Here is a 16,697-nt window from a genome sequence, read left to right as displayed (position 1 = left end):
TCTCAGCCAAGAGCCATGAATTAGACTCTTGGAAGGTGGGTCCAAGAATCCGCATTTTAATAAGCTCCCTAGGTGTTTCCTAGTCACAGGAGACTCAGAAAACTGCTAATCTAAGTCTTTTCTTCTATCTCTAAACTTTGGAGGCTTAGTTTTTCATTAGGAACACTCCTGGGGTTTTTTTTTCTTATCCATCACTTGAATATCTTTTATGAACAAGTCGCAGCTCTGGCCCTCCTGGTTTCACAGGTTTTTTTTTTTTAAGTTTATTTATTTATTTTGAGTGGGGGGGGGGGGGGGAGAGAATCCCAAGCCGGTTCTGTGCTTCCAGCATCAGGGCTCGATCCCACGAACCATGAGATCATGACCCGAGCCAAAATCAAGAGTGGGATACTTAACTGACTGAGCCACCCAGGCGCCCCCCTCACATTTTTCACTTAACAAATACTTATGTAGCGTTTGCTACCTGTAAGGCCCTATTGATTGATGATTAAATTCTCACCACAACCTTACGTGCTAGATAATATTATGATACTTATGTTATAAATGAAGAAACTTAGGCACAGAGACGCTAGAGGTTCTTGCCTCAAGGGTCCCAAGATGTGACCTTAGGCTGTCTGGCTTGAGCCCATGTGTCAACTGCCACACTGTGCTTCCAACAAAGGTTTGGGATTGTCGTGAGAAGCACTGGTAGACCACCTGCAGGCCCCTTAGATCTGAGCTTTATGCACCAGCTTACAGTTCCTTGAAGACGCCCTCCTGCTCCGTATCCCTGTGTCTTCACGTGCTCTGCTCTCTGCTAACATGCCCACCACCCCTCCTGCACGTGGCTAATCCCGCCTCATCTGGCAAACCTAGAGGCCATTTCTGGGTGTCCAGGATGAGGTAGGTTCCCCTCTTCTCCGTTCCCAGGGCCCAGAGCTCACTGGCCTCATGGTGTTAATTACACTGAGCTATACCCACAGATCTGCTCCTACCTTCCACAGGAGACCGTAGAGCCCCTGAGGACACACACTGGGACTTATTTATCTTCTGCTCCAGGTGTCCAGTGGCGAGAAGGAGCTCTATAGATGCTTGCAGCATAAATGAAAGGTTGCATTCAAAGCAAGGAATGGTTATTTGCTTTGTAATAGACTTTACCAAAGGTTTCCAAACCCCTGTGTTCATTTACATATCATTAATTTCTGGACAGAAAGTCTGGAGGGCAGAAAGTGAAAGCCTCTGCCAACTGGAGAGCCATCCAAATTTCAGATAAAATGCCTCTGAAATTATAATTTAAGTCAGTGGGAAATCTTCTATTGATCTATGAAAATGTGAATTAGACACAGGTTTTCAGGGACACTCCTGATGCATAAAGGGAGGTGCACACATTAAAGGGTGTTGGCTTTGGTGCTATACATGTGTAAGCAGATGGGGGAAGTGAAGCTTGGCTTGTGAGTTCAGTCCTTTCCTCTCCAGCTGGCAGAAGCGAGAAACTTTGAGAGCTCTGCTCTCCTGGCTACTGAAGAAGGATCAAGTTTCCCTGCTCTGCAATGACCGCCGAAGCCATCTGGAGAAAACAAAATTCTCTCACACAAGAAGAACATAAAGAACAATGGGGAAGCTGCGAGACTTTGGTTCTTCAGCTCCTGCAATCGAGAAAAGTCTAGCTGGTGTTTTTATCTAACTTGTCTCTAAGTGGCCTAGGAAATCAAACAGGAGAGTTGCAAAATGTTCTATAGTCTTAGGGTAAGAATTTCTTACATGCCCAGAAAGCCACTGGAGTTATAATGAAATTCCTCAAATAAGCAAAGCAGCCCCAAACATGGAATATTAACCTCCTCATCTTGTGTAGCTTACATTCTTCAGATTGTGTACATGCTAAACAGACTCACTGACATTTTTCTGCCTTTAAAAGAGATTTCGACTTTTTCCCTCACATCAAAGAAAGTATATCAAAAAAATGCAAAACGGGATTTGTGATTAGTAGAAACAGACCATATTAATTTTTCCTTCTAAACAATACCCTGAGAGGAAAGCAGGCTAAACCCATTATGTTAATTCAGTGATGGAGTGCTCAGATTACGCCGCAAAAGTAAACAACGTGCTTCAGATAAAGCAGACTACGGCGCACCTCACAATTATATTTCATGGTGGAAAATAGGTTTAGGAAGCTTTTGGCCTGGTGATTTAAGGAATATGCCCTACAAGCTTCATGTGAAACATGCAGTTCTATGAAACCCATATTTTATGAAATAAGGTCCGGTCAATGTTTTGACCCAAAATTCAGGAGTGCGTGCCCCCTGCCATGGATGTAGGTTTGGGCCAATTATCTCTGCTGTGCCCGCTGGTCAATGAATGCAGTATTATTTCCCTTCAAACTGGATCCTATGGGACAAGCCAGGAAGCCTTATGCGTGATTGGAGAGAGCATCTCCAAATAAAACCCACGGAGAGAATGCATTCCTCACCAAGGAGAACTCATCAATCATATGAATAAGTTTTCCTCTTCTTTAAATGCCCATCCCCTCCTTTCATTCAGTTCATTCTCAGGAAATGCATTGTGAGAACTGATCTAAGCTAATCTGATCATTCACTGATATTAGGTTCCTTCTAGTAGGTGAGATCTGGAGGTCTCCTCTCCCATGACCTTGGTACCCAATTCTCCCACACACACCAACACACATTCTGCACATATTAGTGAGCAAGCACAAAAAACAGTTAGGCAACCAGCTCCCTGAGAAGTTCTTCTCCGTTATCTCAGTTTTTGTCATCTTCAAAAGGGTTCCCAATACTTGGCTACCTAGATTTTTAACATCTTGCTCGCACAATGGTATAGAATCCACAAATCCTGAACCCCATTCATTTCCACCATTGTGGGAAATAACAATTCTGAATACCCCTTGCTGATCCGAAACAAAGATCACTGAAGCATTTATCGTAATCATCTCATTAATCTTTCAAATACTAAACACCCTGCACTGAATATTCTCAATTAGGTGCTGCAGATATTAGCTTGCTATCTCTGAGATACAGATTAATTCACATGTGATACACACACCCTACAGTTTCCACACTCAAGAACTTAAAAGTAAATTACAGAAAACATGATCAAATGAAATATTCATTTTAACATCTTTTTTATTAAATTTAAGATTCAGATTACTTATTCTAGGTAGTACATGGAAAAACTCCCCCTTACTGAAGTCAAGAATCTGTGCCAAATCAGGGGCGCCTGGGTGGCTCAGTCAGTTAAGCGTCTGATTTTGGCTCAGGTCATGATCTTACAGTTCATGGGTTTGAGCCCCATGTCAGGCTCTGTGTGGACAGCTCAGAGCCTGGAACCTTCTTCAGATTCTGTGTGTCTCCCTCTCTCTCTGCTCCTCCCTCGCTCATACTGTCTCTCTCTCAAAAATAAAACATTAAAAAAAAAAAAGAATCTGTACCAAATCTTATTTCCTTTCCACTGAATATGAATGACTGGGGGTCTGAAAAGAACATGGGTGGAGAACACAAAAATCTGGGTCCCAGTTCCATATATGCAAATAACCATGTGATTCCTATAAGTTAGGAACCTTTGTGTTAAAGTTTCCCTGAAAGGTATTGTCTGGACAACTGAGATGCATTTTTTTTTAAGTTTACTTATTTATTTCGAGAGGGGTGCGGAGGAGCAGAGAGAGAGAGAGAGAGAGAGAGAGAGAGAGAGAGAGAGAGAGAGAGAATCCCAAGCAGGCTTCATACTGTCTCAGCAGAGCCCAACATGGGGTCTTGATCTCACAAACCATGAGATAATTACCTGAACCAAAATCGAGTGGGACGCTCAACCTACTGAGCCACCCAGGCACCCCATGATGCCTATTAATGCACACGAAGACAAGTGACAGAGTAAAATAAATTAGGTAACATTACTTAACACATGTGTGTGCTTCTCCCAATCTAACCACCTATCCTATATATCACCTCTAACCCATTAGCCTACAGCACTTCATTAATCATATGCCAATTAAAAAAAAACTTACCTGCCTACTAATAAGGAACAGATTCTCTGGCCTAAGAACAAAACTTCAACTTTCTGTATAGCCTGATTGGCCACCGCTTTGGCCATTTCTTCCCATTTCCTGTCTCTGTACTTGCCTCAGCTCCAGCTGCTCCCAATACCTGTTTGCACACACTCTCCAGGATCTACTACCATTGAGCTCTGAGACCATCATAAATTCATCTCCATTTTCCCACTGCACCTGGCAGAAAGCCTATCCTGGGCACTTGGCTGGCAGCCAGACAAACTGGGCCTAGAAAAACAAGGACCAGGAGACCCCAGACCACAAAGCAGATCCTTGGAGCAGGCCTTAGGGAGAGGAGGTAGGTAGTCAGCAAAAGGAAACAGAACCAAGGACAGGAAGTCCAAGGAATCCTTCACCCCATATGATCTGACTTGTGCCATAACTCATCCACTTGGCAGTCCCACACTCATACTCAATGCCCTTGTCTTCTGTATAAGCCACCTTTTCTCTCCATGCCCTTGACTTAGACTAGAGGAATGGATCCAGTATTCCTCCTAGGTCCCCAATCATATGCACAATATCGCCATCCCTGAACGTTTACACTGCCTTTTTGAGAGCCTACTAATGTGTCCGCCTCCCCACTGGGCTATGAGCTTCCTGAATGAACAGGGACCTAATTCATCTTTGTGTTCTTAAAACCCTGCAGAGCCCTTAGCCCATGGTAAATGCTTTTTTAAAAAGTTCACTAAATAATTGAACAAATAAACGAAGTCTAGTTTAGAAATGTGACGGTGCCTAATTACTGACTGCTCCCTTAGCTTAGTGATCTGATTTCGTCACAATGACCCTGGACAATACCCACCTTTTACTAATTCTACTGTAGTAGGTCAGAAGCAACTTCTAGAGCCACACCCCAGCAACCTTCGCTGGAAGGTTCTTCACTGGTATTGTCTCTGGTTATCTTTTATATTCCTTTAAATACAATGGTCACCCTGCACATACACAGTATCTTAATGTTCCAATTATCTTACTAGCAAGTTACCTAAAGTAAAAGGCAGTTGTTTTTTGTTTTGTTTTGTTTTGTTTACAGAATTTCACAATTACAGTTTATTTAAGTTCTTAAAAGTTCTATGATACCATTGCTATGGTCTGAATGTTTGTGCCTCTCCAAAATTTGTTAAGTTGAAACCTGATGCTCAATGTGATGGTATTAAGAGGTGGGGCCTCTGCGAGGTGACTGGGTCACGAAAGGCAAGGCTCTCATGAGTGAGATTAGTGCCCTCATCAAAGGAAGATCCATTGCTCCTCTGCCATGTGAGGTTACAGTGAAAAGACAATAGAGAATGGGCCCTCACTACACACAGAATCTGCCAGTGCCTTGATCTTGGGCTGTCCAGCCTCCAGAACTGTGAGGTTGTTCATAAGCCAGCCAATGTTATGGTATTTGTGCTACAGCAGCTTACGCAGACTAAAATAATTTCTAACAAATACTGACTTATCTCCTATGTGTAAGAAACTAGCTGGGTGGGGCCTAAAATTGTAAGACATCATCTTGGCTTTCATGGGGCTTTTTAGGTCAAAGAAATAACAGCAAGCAGGATGCTCTGTGGGCAGGAAGAGGCCAGGGTCAGGTTCAAAGGAAAGGCAGGGACGAAGCAGGCTCTGTGTCAGGAACCAAGTAATCAAAACAGCAGGTTTACCCAGGGCACCAACTGTCACTCTTTAAAGGCAATCCTTTCAGGAACTCTCTTCCTCTTCACACATCAGGATCAAAACAAAACAAACAAACAAACAAACAAACGAACGAACATCCAACAATTTATTAAGCTAAGACAGCTAATAAATATTTTAAGCTGTGAAAACTCTTCAGTGTGGCATTTTTGTATTGGATAATAAAGGGAAAATCTGACCTGGCAAAAGCAGAGTTGTGAGAATCACCCCAGAGGAGCCCCAAGTGGCCAACTGCTTTAGCAAACACCTTAGAAGGTGAACAATGACAATGGACCACATGTAAAGGTGAAGGGCACAGCTATAACATATATATAACACATAACACATATAACATGGCAGAGTTTCATGCTTTCCCAAAGATCATCTCCAACTGTGTGTAACTGCATATACCCATTCTTTAGAGATTTAGTTTTTTTTTGTTTTTTTAAAATTCTTTTCTTAACATTTTATTTATTTTTGAGAGACAGAGTGAGACAGAGCACAAGTTGGGGAGGGGCAGAGAGGGAGACACAGAATCGAAAGCAGGCTCTGAGCTGTCAGCACGGAGCCTGACGTGGGGCTCAAACCCACAAACCGCGAGATCACGACCTGAGCCGAAGTCGGATGCTCAACTGACTGAGCCACCCAGGTGCCCCTAGAGATTTAGTTTTAAAGATCTAGCATAAGAATTCTAAACTACCATATTTCTTTTCATAGACACGTTATAAGATACCATCACAATATCTGAACTTGAGTCAAAATTAAACGACTTTCTCCAATTCGGAAACCTACATTTTCTCCCCTTTATTATCTATCTGCAGGGGGTTTTTGCATCATTTCTAAATTCAACAGATCTTCCCTACTTAAAACAAAAAAACAAAAAAACAAAAAAAAATAACACGTGATATAAATTCAGAGAGTTAAAACATAAAGGCTGAACCTATTAGCCACACCTTAGAAAGAATGCAGTCACTCCCTTTCTCTCACTTACAATCCTACCAGGGAAGGGAAAGGGAGGGAAAACCAGCTTACTGGTTACCTTATTTATTTTCTACAACCCTGTGATAGGTTTGACTACCCTCCTTTTAACAGATGAAGGAAGTGAGGCTAGATTGCCCAAGGACACAGAGCTAGTATGTGCTGGAATTAGGACTCACACCCCACCGTGAGTCCAAAAACTCTCATGTCCTTGTTCACGAGAACGGAAGCCAATGCTTGGTGGATGGTGTTAGAGAGGAAGCAAAAGAGGGATGTAGAGATTCGCCATAAGGCTTTAAATTATACCTATCCGATGCTGCTTCTAAAAACAGAATTTGATGTCAAGTGTCTCACTGTGGAAAAACATAACTACTCAGATGATTTGGCTGTCTGGAATTACCCAGGCTGGCAACGTGGAGAGAAGGTGGGTCTCCTTCAGAAGAACCCACTCCTTCACTCTTTCGCCCCTCATTGATATCCAGCTATAGAAACAATAGCTCACTGAATGGGAAGGAGGGAAGAAAGGAGAGAGAGAGGAGGATAGGAGGGAAGGAAACTCTTGTGTATAAACTTCTAGGAATTTGGCCATGCATATACACTTTGCCAGAGACATTTTTCCTTAGCAAAGGGAAACATGAGAACATGTCACTATTTTCGAAACGAACCCCAGAATAGCATGCTCTGGTCCACTCTTTCCTTTGGAGCTGACTTTTGTCTCGACCTTTTGCAGGAAGCACACTGACTAGTACAGGTACACTGTCTGGAAACAGGCTTTTTTTCTCTAAGAGAACAACGAAATTCCATGTTTTATAGGTACATTCCGAAAGACACAAGCTGATAAACTCTAATGTTTTACCGACATGAGCAATTGAAAAATGAGACATTTGCCATCGATTTTAGAACAACGTGATATCCACCCTTAGGAGGCATATTTGCCTCCTAACCCGACGAGATGAGGCACAGTGTGGAGGACTGTACCAGCTTTGTAGAGAAGCAGTCTGATCGTCCAGAGACTGCCGCCAGAGGCTCATCTCAGTTTGCTTAACAACTGACCTGGGGCCAGTGCTCCAAATCCCACTTGGGGGGTGGGGGCGACTGTGCCCAACTTCTCGTCCCCAGGACATCTGCAATTCTCCTCACCCCCACGAGGGAGGCTGGAAAGTTTCTCTTAGTCCTATACAGCTTGAACACAAATTAAATTCTTTGGTGCCGGAGGAGGGCTTTGTTCCTGAGCCCTAGAAGGCACTCTCATGCCCTGGCCCCCTAAAAAGGAAGGACGAATGAACAGGGAAGCCCTAAGCAGACTCTGCAGGTTACCAAGGGGGGGCCAAGGACACCTGTGACCTGTAGGTCCAGCCCACACCAGAAGGTACTTTGCCCTAAACAGCCATTGTTTGGAGCAAACGTGAACAGGAGTTTGACTATAAAGGCTGAAAACATACACTTTCCACTACCGCATTTATACTGCATGGTAAGGGTTCCTTTGTAAGCCTAACTCCTCTACTAGGCTAGGAGCTCCCTGAGTCTGGGACTGTGTCCTCAAGGCCTTAGCCACTGTTGGGCTGACAGTGAAAGTCACACCATGCTTGTTGAATATGAGAAAAAAAATAAATGCTACAAACGCAAAGAGGGCTGCCCCCAAATGATAACGTAAGTTTGAAAGCTGACGTGGCACTGAAGTATTTATGAGAGAGAGCACAGAGACTGACTGTATGGAATCATCAGCGGCATCAAATCCTAAGTATCTGACGATCTGGAGAGCAGAGTATTTGAGCACAACCGTGGATGTCAAGATGGGTCTAGAGATTGCTGCTCATTGACATATACCTCTCAGTGTGACGTATGAGGGAAAACTATTTAGAAATAGGGAAATTGAGCCTTGCACTAACTAGATTCAGATAATTCAGTATTTTCACCACTAAACCGCAGAGATCTAGATTACTAGGGAATAGCAATTGTTTCGAATGAAATCTCACTCTGGGTGAGCTAGTTAGTGTTAGCGTAATGAGTTTTTTGTGTACTAGGCTTAATAAAAAAAAAGCGTATTAGTCGCTTCACACAAATATGGTAGAGTTGATGAATTACTCGTAAGGAAGGCAAATAACCCCTAGTCCTTTTTCGTAATTCTCTTATTTCAAAATAGAGAAGTTTACCCTTAAGCACGTAGAATCTTTGATGACGATATAGGCCCAGATAAATGAAGTGATCTGCTCAAGTCACATGGCTAATTAATGATGAAGTGTAAGATTAGAATGTAGGTCTTGCAACCCCGTATCTGCTATACTTTCCACCACATTAGTGGTTTTCAATTCGCGTCCTGCAGATCCTGCCGGCGCCCTGGACGGGGCATGGGGGCTTGAAGGGCACTGTTCCACTGTTGGTCTCATGCTTTCTGTTCAGGTAGGCACACTGGACTTTAGCGCATAGGTATCCAGATTTGTGGATTTCATGCCAGTAAAAAAAAAAAAAAACCAAAAAACTATATACAATTACCATCATGTCATAAGAGAAGGGATATTTTATGTACACATTGAAAACATTTTTAAGAAGAGATATTTTAATGCAAAAGACTTTTGGAAGGACAGAATCTCAAAATAAATGGAGATTCTTTTTTTTAATGTCTATTATTTATTTTTGAGAGAGAGAGAGGGACAGAGTACAAGCGGGGGAGGGGCAAGGAGAGAGGGAGACACAGAATCCAAGGCAGGTTCCAGGTCCCGAGTTGTCAGCACAGAGCCCAACACAGGGCTCGAACCCAGGAACTGTGAGATCATGATCTGACCTGAAGTCGGATGCTTAACTGACTGAGCCACCCAGGCGCCCCAAATGGAGATTCTTGATAAAGCACAACACTACCCCACATTGTCCTCATTTCTTAAGGATCACAGAAAAAAGCCGGTACGGAAAGTCACTGTTCTGTGGACCTGAATTTGGGAAGCAATTGTTTTATGGAAAGAACATAGAATTTGGGTCTTAAACACATCATAGTTATGGGGCATCCTCAGGTGAGTCCTTTTGATCTCTGTCTTCTATCCGCAAAGTTCAGTAACTCCTCACCCACCCACTGCTAGGTTTATTCCTCCACCAAAGAATTGAGTTTGGTTATTCTCATAATGTGGCCTCAGGACTCCCTGCAACAGAGCCATCTGAGGTACATATTACAAGCCCAAGTTCCTTGGCCCCACCCTGGGTGCAGTTCTCGGGAATGGGGTCTAATTCTAAGGAAACCCAGGTTCTTATTTTTCAAATGACGGTTGATAATATCTGCCCTAATCACTGCAGAGTCTGGAGGTAATATTACAAGGATAGAATTCCTTTGAGAATCTGCAGCAGCTGTAAAAGTGGAAATGAGAACAGGAAAAAAACAAGAGCAAGAACGACAAGAATGAAGAGAGTATCTGAAGAAGCCAAATCACTCATTTATTCACAGTCTGTATTCTCATCCTATGAACAGGGGTTGTGAACAAGACTGGTGACTTTTTAACCCCCTTTTAGAAGCTAAACTATTTTCAAGCAATATCTTTTTTAAAAAAAAATTAATGTTTATATATTTCTGAGACAGAGACAGAGCATGAGTAGGGGAGGGGCAGAGAGAGAGGGAGACACAGAATCCAAAGCAGGCTCCAGGCCCTGAGCTGTCAGCACAGAGCCTGACACGGGGCTCGAACTCACAAACCGTGAGATCGTGACCTGAGCCGAAGTCAGTTGCTCAACCGACTGAGCCACCCAGGCGCTCCTCAAGCAATATCTTTCAATGAAGCATCATCTTTAGATAAATACAGAGTTGCCCTGATAGACGTGACCAGGCACCCTGTCCCTTCAGCATCCCCTCTCAGATACCAGTAGCCTCTGAGGTCCCCCACAGTAGATGATAACAGAATGATCTGATCTTTGAGGCATCATTCTGGCTCCAGAGAAGGTAAATCTAACCATCAAGCACCAGTCATCAACCAATGCCCCTGGTGTGACTATCATCAGCACAATCAGAAAATACTACCCTTAACTTAGAAAAAAAATCCATTACTGTCCTTAAGGCAGAGGTTCTAACCAAGTAAACCATCTCCTTTCTTTCTTCATAGGACCTATGGAATCTGTCTCTTACTTTCCATCCTCCATGGCCACAGCCACAGTATAAATCTCTAGAAACTATCTGAGACACTCAGATAGTTTTGTAAACTTTCTGGTGTTTTCTTTCTTCATGTATAAATGTATATGTTATGTCTCGATTTTTATGCTTTAAGTAAAAATGAGATTTTCAGACAAAAACAAAAACAAAAAGCCAAGATGGCGGCCACCATGAAGAAGACGGCTGCAGAAGTTGTCAATGTTACTTTTGAAGATCAACAAAAGATAAACAAATTGGCACGGAATGCAAGTAGAATCACAGAGCTGAAAGAGGAAATAGAAGTAAAAAAGAAACAACTCCAAAACTTAGGAGATGCTTGTAAGGACATCATGCTTGCGGATGATGATTGCTTAATGATACCCTATCAAATTGGGATGTTTTCATTAGCCATTCTCAAGAAGAAACACAGGAAATGTTAGAAGAAGCAAGGAAAAATTTGCAAGAAGAAATTGATCCCCTAGAAGCCAGAGTGGAATCAATTCAGGGGGCGTTAGCAGATTTGAAAGTTCAGTTATACGCAAAATTCGGGAGCAACATCAACCTCGAAGCTGATGACAGTTAAACATTTTATAATACTTTTTTAAAATGTGTTTAATAAACTTGAATATCGTTTAAAACGACAATTTCCCTTCTTCAAATGACATGGAAAGCAAAATTTTCTTTTTTTTAAATTTTTCATTTATTGAATGGAAACTTGCCTATTTTCACATGTCTTGCTTATTTATTTTATGTTTTTAACAGAAGACAGTATTCATCTATGTATTTTGCATAACTATTCTATCAAGTGTAGGGGCTTTATGTCATGTTATTAAAATTGGTTAAGCAACAACAAAAAAAGGCTGTCCCGACCTTCAGACCCCTTTAGTTAACTGCAAGCCTTCTTTCTAACTCCTTGTCTTGTCACAAATCCAACTGTGATCAGGTTTCTGTTCCTATCCCTACAGTCCTCACAGGGATACTTCAAACTCATCACCTGCCAAACTGCTCACATTCTCTGGCTGCTTTCATTGACGAGCACATTTGTCTAGGGCTCTTGCTGAACAATCAGGCTCCAACCTCTTGTTCCCCACCCTTGACATGTATTTCACTCAGTGCCCCCATCTTGGTGGACAGAAGATTCCACCGTTCACCTAGGTGTTGAGGTCAAATCTTTGGAATCGTTCCTGACACATTTGCTCTCCTCACGTCTTATTCAGCCTGAGTCCTGTCACAACCATGAAAGAATGGCCACTTTTCTTCCCCCGTGCTCAGCTCACTCCGCTCCAGCTTCCTGGATTGCTTGCTGTTCAGGCACATCAAGCACATTCCAGTTTGTCCATGCTGGGTCCTCTACCTGGAATACTCCCCCCCCCCCACCCCTGACACACACATATCTGAATGGATACAATCATTCTTTTCATTCAGGTTTCTGTTTGAATGTCATCTCTTCATAGAGGTCTTACCTAACCACCTTATTTAAAACAGTCATTCCAGGGGCGCCTGGGTGGTTCAGTAGGTTGAGCGTCCAACTTCAGCTTAGGTCATGCATGATCTCACGGTTTGTGAGCTCGAGCCCCGCATCGGCCTTGCTGCTGTCAGCATAGATCCCACTTCCGATCCTCTGCCCCCTCTCTGCCCCTACCCTACTTGTGTGTGCGTGCGTGCTCTCTCTCTCTCAAACATAAATAAAACATTTTAAAAAATTTAAAAAATGGTGCTTCCATTGCTCTATCTTTACCCTGATTTATTTTTTTTTCATAATATTACCACCTGAAATTCAATTATATACACTTTCGTTGATATGTTTACTATCTGGTTCTGTTCTCCTGAGATATTCAGCCACACGAGTTCTGAACTGTAACTGTGTTTTTAACCCAGTATCCCCAGTGTTAAGAATAATACAGACTCTTAGAAGGCGTCTGATCAATACTAGGAAGGAAAGAAAGGGAACAATTTGATTTTGTTCTTAAAGCCCTCATTTCATCAACTACCCCTTTACACTTAATGTCAACGTACATTGACATATTCAAAAAACTTAATTGCGATAAAATACACATGAAATTTACTGTCTTAACCATTTTCGAGTGTATAGTTCAGGGGCATTCACATTGTTGTACAACCATCACCATCCTCTATCTCCAGAACTCTTCTCATTTTGCAAAACTAAAACTTTGTACCTATTAGAGAACAGCTCCCCATTTCTCCCACCTCTAGTCCCTGGAAACCACTATTGTACCTTCTGTTTCTGTGAAGTCGACTATCTAGGTATCTCATACAGGTGGAATCCTACAGTATTTGTCTTCTTTGTGACTGGCTTACTTCACTTAGCATAATGTCCTCGAGGTTCATCCGCGTTGTAGCATGTCGCTGGGTGTCAGAACTTCCTTCCTTTTTAAGGCTGAATGATACCGCATTTGTATGTGTATAGCACGTTTTGTTTACCCATTTGCCCATCAACTGGACAACTGGGTTGCTTCTGCCTTTTGGCTATTTTGAATAATGCTGCTGTGAAAATGAGTGTACAAATATCTCTTTGAGACCCTGCTGTAAATTCTTTTGGACACATACCCAGAAGTAGAATTGCTGGATCATATGGTAATTCTATTTTTACTTTTTTTGAGCATCTGCCATGCTGTTTTCCATAGCAGCTGCATCATTTTGTATTCCTACCAGCAGTGAACAAGTGTTCCAATTCCTCCCCATCCTCACCAATACTTGTCATTTTCTGTTTTTTTGGATAGTAGTCATCCTAAGGGGTGTGAGGATGTCGTTCATTTGGTTTTGATTTGCATTTCTCTCATGAATAGTGATATTGAGCATCTTTCACATACCTGTTGGCCATTTGTATGTCTTTTCCGGAGAAAGGTCTATTCAAGTCCTTCGCCCATTTTTGAAGTTTTGTGTTGTTTGTTCCTTACTGTTGCTGTTGAGCTGTAGGAGTTCTTTGTATATTCTGGGTATTAATCCTTTATGATAGATGTATGATTTATAAATTACTTTCTCTCATTCAGGGGGTTGCTAAATACTGTATATTTTTAATTCCTTGAGTTGGTTGGTGTCCTCTTAAGCTGTCCATAATTTATTTTGGAGGGTCTACTCCTAGAGAAGAGAGATGGTGCCTCGGTTTGACCCGTGCAATTCTTAGCAAACAAGGCTGTCTATGTAGGCTTTCTGAGGATGATTACAAAACGATGCAGGATACTATTTGGTATCACTTTTCGTTCAATAGTGGCCAACAAATGAAAGTACAACTGGTAATTAAAAGCACATAATGTTGCCTGATTATGAATAAAATGTCCCAGCTCACTAGAGCATAATTCCTACAGCATTAGTGGAGAATTAACTAGCTTTATTAAAGATTTGGAGGACTAGTCACTTTTTCATCATCCTTTAATTAAAACCTCTACATCTTGCACTTGAAAGCCTTTGTTTCTTACCCATTATTTTCATTCTTTATTCTGTCTTTAAAAAACGAGGATGAAAAATTTTAAAAAGCACAAAAGTTTTTAAATGAGCTTTTCATGCTCTGTAATAATAGAAAGGCATAGTTTTCTAAAATATTGAGGAAACATAAGATTTTAATGTTCTTTGAACTAGAAGGCCAAGAAAAAGAAGAAAAGCAGTGTGGTTAGCAGAACATTTTGGATTTAACGTTCTTTTATAGGCTGAAAGAAATTTATATTAATATACAATTTCTTTCCACCTCCCTGTTTACACCAGATTAAAGATACCACGGTCCGTGGGTACCAGTTCAAAGTCTTACGGCCAAATCGTCCAGTCATAGCACAGCTTACTTTACTTCTTTGTGTGGAATAGTTATTTGCCCTTGGAAAATGGCACAGCAAGACAGCCTCCCTCAACCTTGGCTCCCTTCCCCTCCCAAAGACCCACACCTGAGTGCTACACACAGTGCTGGATGGACACATACAGACATTCAATAGAAGTTGCTGAAATTAATTAATAATTTAAATCCTATTAGCCAGGATTTGTTGGGTATTATGTGCCAGACTTCCTGCTGTGTGCTTCACAGTCATGATGTCACAATGCCAGAGGCAACTCTTGTCACTTCATGACCATGAAACTATTGACACTCAATTCCATATTTCTCCCCATAAGCCCCCAGTTATGGACTTTTTCCCCCTCTAAAATTCTACTGTATGCTACTTAAGGAAAGGAGAAGTTGCTTGGTATTTTTTATTTTGATTTTGGGACTCCCATCTCTAAATCCTTTTATGCAAGTAGACCTTATTACATAGGTAATTTCAGCCCAGCTGAGAAGAAATCTAGGAATAACATATTTTTTGTTTCATCTTCTGTTACTGAATGTAGCCTGATGCCTTTTGCAAGAAGAAAAAAACTGACATTACGTATGTGATAAAGAATCTGAGTGATAGAAAGCAATAAGAGAGCCAGCTAACTTTCTACACCAGGATTATTATTTGTATGATTAAAATATAAAGACACCTGAATTTATCTTTTCTGTTTATTCTATTTGAATCTCATAAAGTCTATGTCTCTGCTTTCTTCTAAATATTGTTTTCCATATTTCAAACATCCAATTAGGTAAACACAATGCAAAGTGAGATGATACACTGTTTGGAAAACCATAAAATTATAGAGTTGATAGACTTCCATTATAATCCAATTTTCATTCTGTCATAATTTTCCAAAAGGGCTTCCTTTGGGGTTGAAACTTTCTAAGCTTGATTTCAGCTCAAAGTGGAGTGTTTTGATTCACCTGAATTTGGAGAAGGAAGATTCAACTCAACCTTTACTCTGCTGATGATATGAATTTCTTTCCTAGCAAAACAGATCAGGCTTAATCTCTTTTTTTTTTTTTTTTTTTTTTTGATGTAGCCTCTGACACATTTCGGGAGCCACTCTCCTTAATTCTTGGGCACTTAACAAAATTATTCCAGTCATGCAAGTGGTACAGAAGATGATGACATAATGATGAGGTCACATTCATTGCCCCGTCTCTGTCCAGTCCTACCTCTTGCACAGTGTACACCCTAGTACAAGCCCATCCTATACAAAGGCCTATTGTCTTCCTATAGATAACCTAGAACTGCTGGATCAAATGGAATGTGTATTTTAAACAGTAATATATGCTGCTAAACTATCTTCCAAAAGGACTGCACTAAATTACTATAATTTCACTTAAAGTACATACATGAGAATATCTATTTCCCATATTCACCAACAATGACATTACCATTCTCTTGGATAAAACTTTCTTCATTGTTATTTTAATATGAAATTCCAAAATTGGTATGAGTCTGCTAACATAATTCTCTTTCAGGTCATTTGTTTTTTTTTTCAAACAGAAATTTTTTCCTTATCCTAGGAGTTCTGAAATTTCATCAAGATGCACCTAGCTATATGTTATTTTTCTTTCATTGTGCTAGAAGTCTGCCAAGCCATTTAATCTCAAAACACAAAGTCTATCTTTAACTTAGAGAAAATATCTTTTTTTTTTAAAGTTCATTTATTTATTTGGGGAGAGAGAGAGAGAGCATGCACACACGTGTGTGAATGGAGAGGGGAGCAGAGAGAGAGGGAGAGAGAAAAATCCCAAGCAGTTTCCGCACTATTATGCGGGGCTCGATCTCAGGAACCATGAGATCATGAGCTGAGATGCAATCAAGAGTCAGACGCTTAACCAACTGAGCCATCCTGGTGCCCCCAACCTAACCATTAATGTGGCTGCCGCACGAAGTTGTCCAACCTGGAACACTCTGAGTTTAGATGCCAACAATGCCTCTGACTCAGGATCCCTCTGAATCAATTATTAAAGCTAGGGTGACTCTCCTGTGTGCGTGTTATGTTTTAATATTTATCTAATATTTCAAGTGGCATGTGAGCAAAGGCTACCTTGGAGCAGGCAGGAAATAACTAAACAAAGTATCCTGTGTTCACAGTATCTCA

General features: G+C 41.3%; 1 protein-coding gene and 1 pseudogene across 3 annotated transcripts in view; one reads left to right on the top strand and one right to left on the bottom strand.

Moving 5' to 3' along the window:
* ENOX1 (ecto-NOX disulfide-thiol exchanger 1) overlaps positions 1 to 16,697 on the bottom strand; it is a 383,452-nt gene that overhangs the window by 290,625 nt on the left and 76,130 nt on the right. The gene's annotated exons all lie outside the window — the stretch shown is intronic.
* On the top strand, positions 10,949 to 11,400 carry LOC106972025 (prefoldin subunit 4-like; annotated as a pseudogene).

The sequence above is a fragment of the Acinonyx jubatus genome, chromosome A1 (assembly GCF_027475565.1).
Source record: "Acinonyx jubatus isolate Ajub_Pintada_27869175 chromosome A1, VMU_Ajub_asm_v1.0, whole genome shotgun sequence".
Taxonomy (NCBI): Eukaryota; Metazoa; Chordata; class Mammalia; order Carnivora; family Felidae; genus Acinonyx; species Acinonyx jubatus.
The sequence above is the reverse complement of the archived record's forward strand: the minus strand, read 5'-3'. Positions and strand labels throughout refer to the sequence as shown.